This window comes from Mirounga angustirostris, unplaced genomic scaffold, assembly GCF_029215605.1.
Source record: "Mirounga angustirostris isolate CCGP_5_RB_7025 unplaced genomic scaffold, mMirAng1.0.hap1 SCAF_7, whole genome shotgun sequence".
Taxonomy (NCBI): Eukaryota; Metazoa; Chordata; class Mammalia; order Carnivora; family Phocidae; genus Mirounga; species Mirounga angustirostris.
In genome coordinates, this window is record NW_026991715.1 from 130,277,605 (window position 1) to 130,285,870 (window position 8,266).

At 41.3% G+C, this 8,266-nt stretch overlaps 1 pseudogene; it reads left to right on the forward strand.

Moving 5' to 3' along the window:
* The first annotated feature begins 3,276 nt into the window (after window positions 1-3,276).
* LOC123835778 (transmembrane protein 125-like) lies at window positions 3,277-6,774 on the forward strand (annotated as a pseudogene).
* Window positions 6,775-8,266: the final 1,492 nt, after the last annotated feature.

An 8,266-nucleotide genomic window follows, 5' to 3' on the forward strand; every position in this document is an offset into this window, starting at 1 on the left:
AAAAGTGGGTTGTTTCATTTCATCCATGATCCCACCCATATATCTATAACAGGAATACAAGCAGACATACTGCAACGAGTAAAGGGAATACATGTGACTCATATATACTTACTTTAGTTTGCGAAGATTGCACTGAGAATTGGTAAAGAACATGACTCATAATGGGAATTCCATTCGTAATAAATCCCTTCTCTTCATAAAGAATTGAAAGGAAATTAACTCATCATAGTATTTACTGAAAATGTGTCTTCTCTAAGGTCATGTCTATCTGATTGAAAAAGAGCAGACTACATCATTTTCTGCTATTCTAATGCCAATGTTAATGTCAGTGTGGAGTTTTTCATGGTTGATTTGATCATTTCTTTGGAGATGGGCCATTCTTATAAAATGATAACAGACAAGTGGAAGCAATTGTAGTTTATTGACAAGGTTTATTATCTTCTCAGAAATAATTTGAAAAGACAGACATGTGAATTTCACTTAGGAGAAAATTGACTTTGGTTATAAAATTTCTTATGATCTTTGAATCACCTGCCAGAAACATTTGTATCATTAAGAACATAGTTTAGGTATAATGTGATTAAGGTGTTACATATATTGTAGAAATCCAGGTAAAAATGGAAATATTTGAGATAATAAAAGTAACAAAAAGAAAACAAACATATGAAATGATAATCTCAAAAAAGTTATAACAGATAATTTTGACTATTTAGGCACTCTTTTGTGTCTAGATGTTTAGTGCTGAATTGTGTGAGGATTGTATTTTGACAGAAACTAACACAACCAGATGAAATTCCATTGAAAATTCAAATGCAGGTAAAGTCACCTGTCTCAAGCCATTATGCAGAGATGAATATGATAATAGAAAAAAAGGTAGTACAGAAAAATTGATGGAATGACTGAAGCTTGTGGTGCGTCTATAGAAAGGGTATCTGGGGATGATCCAACAAGAAGATAAAACAACTTTATATATTTATGCACCCAATATGAGAGAACCCAAATACATAAAACAGTTAATAGCACGAAACTCATCAATAGTTTAGGAGCTCATCAATAGTAATACAATAATAGTAGGGAACTTGAACACACCGCTTACTTCAGTGGAGAGATCATCTAAACAGAAAATCAAAATCAACAAGGAAACTGGCTTTGAATGACACACTGGACCAGGTGGATTTGACAGATATATTCAGAACATTCTATCCTTAAAACAGCAGAATACACGTTCTTTTCAAGTGCACCCAGAACATTCTCCAGAATAGATCACCTATTAGGCCGCAAAACAAGTTTCAACAAATTAAAAAAATTGAAGTCATACCATACATCTTTTCTGACCACAACACTATGAAACTAGAAATCAACCACAAGAAAAAATCTAGAAAGAGTACAAATATATGGAGGTTAAATAACATGTTACTAAACAATGAATGGGTCAACCAAGAAACTGAAGAAATAAAAAATTACATGAAGAAAAATGAAAATGAAACACAATGGTCCAGACTCTTTGGGATGCAGCAAAAGAGGTTCTAAGAGGGAAATGTATGGTAATACAGGCCTACCTTATTTTTGATTTCTTCTTTGATATTTACAATTGTTATATCTTCTTGTTGGATTGTGCCCTTTATTAATATATTGTATCCTTCTTTGTCTCTTGTTACAGTCTTTGTTTTAAAGTCTATTTTGTCCAATATAAATATTACTACCCTGCTTTCTTTTGACATCCATTTGCATGATAAATGTTTCTCTATCCCCTCACTTTTGATCTGCATGTGTCTTTATGTCTGAAATGAATCTCTTATAGGCAGCATGTGGATGGGTCTTTTTTTTTTTTAATTCATGCTGTCATCCTACGTCTTTTGATTGGTGCATTTAGTCGATTTATATCTAAAGTAATTATTGGTGGATATGTATTTACTGCCATTTTATTACTTATTTTGTGGCTGTTTTTGTAGTTTTACTCTGATCCTTTCTTCTCTTGCCCTCTTTCATAATTCACTGGCTTTCTTTAGTGGTATATTTGGATTCCTTTCTCTATTCTTTGCATATCTATTACTGGTTTTTGATTTATGGTTACCACTAGGTTTGTATATAACATCTCTGCATATAGCAGTCTGTATTAAGTTGATGGTCACTTAAGTTTAAACCCATTCTTTGCTCCTCTCCCCTCCATGTCTTAGGTAAATGGTATCATATTTTACATCCTTTTATTTTGTGAACCCTTGACTGATTTTTACAGATATACTTATTTTTACTGCTTTTGTGTTTCTTGCTTTTCATACTCTTAGGATCTTTTCTTTCCACTCAAAGAGTCCCCTTTAACATTTCTTAGTGGTCAGAAACTCCTTTAGCCTTTGTTTGTCTGAGAAACTATCTCTTCTATTCTGAATGATCCCTTAAACTGGATAGAGTATTCTTGCCCAGAATTTCCCTATTCAGCACTTTGAATATATCATTCCACTCCTTTCTGGCCTGCAAAGTTTCTGCTGAAACACCTGCTGATTGCCTTGTGGGGTTTTCCTCTTATATAACTGTCTTATTTTTTCTTGCTTCTTTTAATTTTTTTTGTTATTTCATTTTTATTTTTATTCTAGTATAGTTAACATACAGCTGCTTTTAATTTTTTTTTTAAATTGTCTCTTTATCACTACTTTTTGCCATTTTACTTACTATGTGTCTTGGTGTGGACCTCCTTGGGTGGATTTTGTTGGGGAATCTCTGTGCCTCCTGGCTCTGGATATGTTTCCTTCCCCAGATTCGGGAGGTTTTCAGCTATTATTCAAATGAATTTTCTGCCCCCTTTTCTCTCTCTTCTCCTTCTGGGATCTTTATAATGAAAATGTCATTACACTTGATGGGGTTGCTTAGTCCCCTAAGTCTGTTCTCATTTTCCATATTTTTTTTCTCTCACCTGCTTAGCCTGATTACTTTCCATTACTCTGTCTTCTGGGTCACTAATTTATTCCTTTGCTTCCTCTAGCTGCTATTTATTCCATCTAATGTATTTTTACTTACATTTATTGTATTTTTCATCTCTGGTTCTTTTTTAATCTTTTTGTTATGTTAGGGGTCTCATTGATGTCCTCCACTCTTTTTTCAAGTCCAGCGAGTATCTCCATAATTATTACTTTAAATTCTCTATCGGGCATGCTGTTTATACCTGTTTCACTTAGATCTCTGTCTGTGGCTTTATCCTGTTATTTCATTTGAGACAAATTACTCTGCCTTCTCATTTTGTCTAAGTCTCTGTGCATCTTCTCCGTGTCTGGAAAGTCACCGATGTCTCCTACTCTTGAAAGTAATGGCCTTATGAAGAATAGGTCCTGCAGTGCCCTGCAGTGCAGTGTGCCCTGTTCCCCAGAATGTGGTGTGTCACAGGGTGTCTCCTATGTGTCTTACGTGAACCTTTCTGTTCTATCCTGGCCACTTTTCCCTTCAGTTCAGACCTCTGTAGAAGTTCTCTTTACCCATTGTGGGCAGTGTTTGGTCCCTGGCCAAGGCGGGTTGTGCAGTTTTAACAATGTGTGAGCCAGTATGCTTGCGAAATGAGATGTGCCATAGCCACTGCTAGGACCTGGGCCCTGTAGGCAGGATGTGCGGTTTTAACAAGGTGCACTCATCCTTCTGCAGGGCCCACCACCACTGCTGGCAGGACTGAGGCCCTGCAAAACACACAGGTAGGGAAACACAATGTTGGCAAGGTTTGTGCCAGTCTTCTGGGTGAGGGGACCCACAGAGCTGGGACTGAGGCAAGCATGACTGCAAAGGGCAGATCCACCAAAGTGCAGTGGGTGGAGCTTGGTGTAAGCAAGTTAGATGGCACGTTGGCGCTGTGCTGGTTCCCTCAGGTGGCTATGTGTTTGTGCTGGGGGGAAGGGGAGGGAAATGGCACCTGCCAGCTCCTTTGTTTCTGGAGGAGTCTCTCTCTGGGACATACTTTGGAATGAATAGACTACTCTCCCTCCATTATGTCCCAGGTATTTCTCAAACTGCTGTTTCTACACTGTATTTCCTAGGGCTGTTTTCTGTGCTGTCTCTTTAAGGGTGGGACTTGGCTTCCTATTGCTGTCTGGGTTCTCCCAGAACAGAGCCCACTGATTTGTAAAATTCCAGGCTTCAAGTCCCTCTGGTTGTAAGAACTCAGGAAATTTGGCCCCTCTCACTTTCAATGCCAAATGCTCTGTGGATTTGTGTCCCCCTTGTGGGCTCCAGTGTGATAGTATGTCTCTTGCCTTTCTCCACACTTGCGGCTCCCTCCCTGCTCCACACTCCATGGATGGCCATAGGCCCTTTACTCCTCACCACATCTCTGCTCTTCCTACCCTCTTGGATGTGGCCTCTTCTCTACCTTTAGTTATAGAGTTTGTTCTATCAATCTTTGGGTCATTTTCTGGGTTATTTATGCTGATGTGTTATCTAGTTGATTGCATGGAATGAAGTGAGCTTAGGTTTCTCTTACTTTGCCATCTTCCCAGCCTCTAACTCAAGAGTACCCTTATCTTGATGAGCAATGAGTAATATATGGAACTACTGAATCATTATATTAAAAGAAAAGAGGGTTGCCTGGCTAGCTCAGTCAGTAGAGTATGTGACTCTTAATCTTGGGGTTGTGCCCCACATTGTACGTAGAGATTAAAAAAAAATTTGAAAACCCAAATGATATCTGCATTGATGTAATACCATAGGAAGAGTGATTAGTTTTTTTACTACAATGATTTTGTGTCTTAATTATGCTTAACTTATAACTGAAAACATATATTATTTTTAAAAAATCACTTATAATCCCCACCCCACATGGATTCATCCAGTATTCTCAACATAACAATTTGGAGGTAATAATTTAATTATAAGTCATTTGTATAATGTCTTTGGAATTTCTGAGGACTTCAAAGACTAATTAAAATAAAATTTTAGAGGGCGCCTGGGTGGCTCAGTTGGTTAAAGCGACTGCCTTCGGCTCAGGTCATGATCCTGGAGTTCCGGGATCGAGTCCCACATCGGGCTCCCTGCTCAGCAGGGAGTCTGCTTCTCCCTCTGACCCTTCCCCTCTCATGCTCTCTGTCTCCCATTCTCTGTCTCGCAAATAAATAAAAAAATCTTAAAAAAAAAAAAATAAAAATAAAAAAATAAAATTTTAGAACAATAGAATATAGGGATTGTGGCACTGACACAAACATAGGAAAATAAAGAAGGGAGCTATAAATTTAAGATTCATGTAAGGCCTCTACATTCTTTTGCTTGCTTTTAAGTTTCAATGAAACTAAACATTTTAACTCAGTAGCTTAATTAACAATCAAAGCAAGTATATTTGCCCCATGAGAAACATATGCTATAGAGACTGAAGGATGCTAAGGCAGGCCCAATATTGGGAGATGCAGGACTCCTCTGATGGGCAGCTTTGGCTTGAGAATGTGCCAACAACTTTGCCAAACTTTCTTAAAACCCTCATGCTGTCTCCTACCCTTGTACCCAGCTTTTCTTTCTTTCCTTTTCCCTTGCAAGGGGCTTCTTTTTGAGTTTCCCTCACAGATGTTTCCCCTAATAAATTTTTGCACAGCTAATTCTATCTTAGTATCATGTGCTTCTCAGAGTATCCAGATAACACAAGTGGTTTCAGGAGTTATCCAACAAAACAAGCAATAAGACAGGGACTTAGGACTTGCTTACTCATTGCTTGGTGAGTGAAGAGGACATTGTTCTGTTTGGCAGATGGGGCAACAGTACTCCTTTGTACAATCAGTGTTAACTGCTCGGGATTACACTGATGGTGAATTTCATCGGTGGTGACAGGAAAATGTCTGGGTGGAGGTCAGTGCTGTGGCAGGATTTAAGGATTCAGGCATTTGGAAGTTTTGGGTTAACAGTGCCTACAAAGGTAGTGGAGTTGGCTGGTTACTTCCAAGTTGTATTGATGCCCTCCAGAGGGCTAATAAGGGACTATAGGCTGTCAGCAAGCTTTGGTATCTTATGAAGAGGTCCTTATCTCTTGTAGTGAAAGCACAGACAGCGCTGTGCGGCAGGCTGAGGATCTACTAGAGTTGCAAACTCCAGAGATAGTTGAGGGATCACCCAAGACTCTGCTTTGTTATACCAAGGCCAAGGTGCTGGTTGGAAAACACAGGGGCCTTGAAACATGAGATGGGACTATCTTGACGGAGGCCCCTGAGGATGTGTCTGCATTTGCTTATGAACATTTTGGGATTCAGAGGTAGACTGCCTTTCCTGAGAAAGAGCTATCATTTGTACTGTAGGCCTTGTGGTGGGCTGTGGGGTAAGTGGCACAGCACTGCTCTCCTCCACCAGCAGCTGTGTGGTCAAGTGGTGGCTGGCGGCAGGCACTGTGTTCTCCCTGCTGGCCCTGCTGGTTCTGGTTAAGCAGGTGATGAGCTCAGCCCTGCAGGACATGAACTGCATATGCCAGCCCCACTACGTGGCCCTAATATGCAGTGGTGGAGGTGCCAGTGCCCTCAGGGTGCTGCTCAGTGGTCCTGTGCTGCTGGTCACTGGCCTAATGCTGGGCTGGCTGGTCACTGCCCATGCTCAGCCATTGGCTGCCATGCTGTTTATGGGCATAGCGTGGCTGCCTCAGGTTTGCTCTTGCTGCTGGGTTTGCTGCTGTACCAGGGGGGTGTGACTGGACCCTGCCTTCCCATCCATGCAGCCATTCCCTCTACCCACAGTGACCATGGTGGCAATGGCAGAGTCTTCAGCATTTCAAGATGGTTGTCTGCTCATTAGCGTCATGAGACCACATCTAGCATCGCCATCCTCATCTGACCCAGCGAGAGCCTCTTTCCTATCACCTGCCTCAATGTCCACATAACTGTGCCCAGGCATGAATGAATGTATGTGTGTGTGTGTGTATGTGAATGTGTGGGCACGTATGCTAATGCATGGGCATGAAGGGAATAGTGAGTATGAGTGTGTACACATTCCCAGAACTGTATAGCCCTTCTGTGGGATTCAGTGATGTGTGACTAAGAGCCTATGTGTACCCACACAACCGCACCATGGGAAGGGAAATGTGTGTCTCCTTGGAACTTTGTTTTTGTGTCCACATAACTGTCAGAGTCTGCCTGTTTATATCTGGGGTCTCTAGGCCAAGGAGTATCTAGGATATTTGAAGATTCTTGCCAGGACCCCTGAAGTCTAAACCCACTCTGTAATACCTGTTAGGGATTTCCATAAGAGTGACTCTTGGCCATCCCAGAGACTGCACCAGTAACCCTTCACTGAAGAGGATAACTGGTAGCAAAGTGGAGAGAACATGGGCTCTGGAATGTGACAGATTTGGATTAGGATTCTCCCTCTGTACTTACCAGCTGGGGAACTTGGGCAAGTGATTTAAGCTCTCTGAGCCTCAGTTTCTTGAAGGTCATGGTTGTCGTCATAGTCATGCCACTTGATTGGTGAGGGTGCAGTGACACCCAGTACGGAAGGACTGGCACATGGCAGACGTGCAGTAAAAATGGTGGCTGCTGAAACAAAATAAAACTAACAGAAAAACTCTTCTCCCAAGGAAACAGGTGATTCCCTCAGGAGCTGCCCTCTTCTTCACTTCTGGCTGCAGGCTGGTAGGTCTCAGAATAGCATATTAGGCCTGATAAAGAAGGAAATAGACTTTATATACTGAATGAGTTCAAATAATTAGCTAGTATGTGTTGGTTTAAGCCAGAAGAATACCCTTGTGATGGGACTTTGGAGGTGCTTCATCAAAGAGGCCAGAATGTAAGCCTATGTAAGCAAGTACTCCTGATGTAGGGCCATTGATTTTCTTGAGACAAGGCATATCCTAGCAAAGACCCTAGGAGATGGGACAAACTTCCTGCTGGGGTGACTCTTGGGGGACTTAAAAAAGTGATGGCTGGCACTAAGTGAAGCAGAAATTCCTGGGGTGCCATATCAAATGTTAAAGGCAGGAACAAAGAAGCTGAGGGAAGCAGGCATGCTAGAGTGGATGTATTATGTGAGGCCAGAGGATCCGGCAGACAATTATGTTCCACAGGAAGACCCAGAGGTCACATTATTCCCCAAGGCCATCATCAATGTGCTAGTGAGAGATACCAGCATCAGAAATTCAGTGGTGGCCTTCTCTGTAGGCCAGGGTTGATAGTAGGGAAAGCAGATACAGTCTTCAGAAGCCAAGCAGCAGATCCAGATGCCAGGAGGCCACAGTTACCCGAAAGATTGACAAGGTCAAAGGGGTAGTCAAATGAGCTTGACCTCTGTGCAATTGTGAACATGATTAAGGGAACTTGGTGTCTCTGGG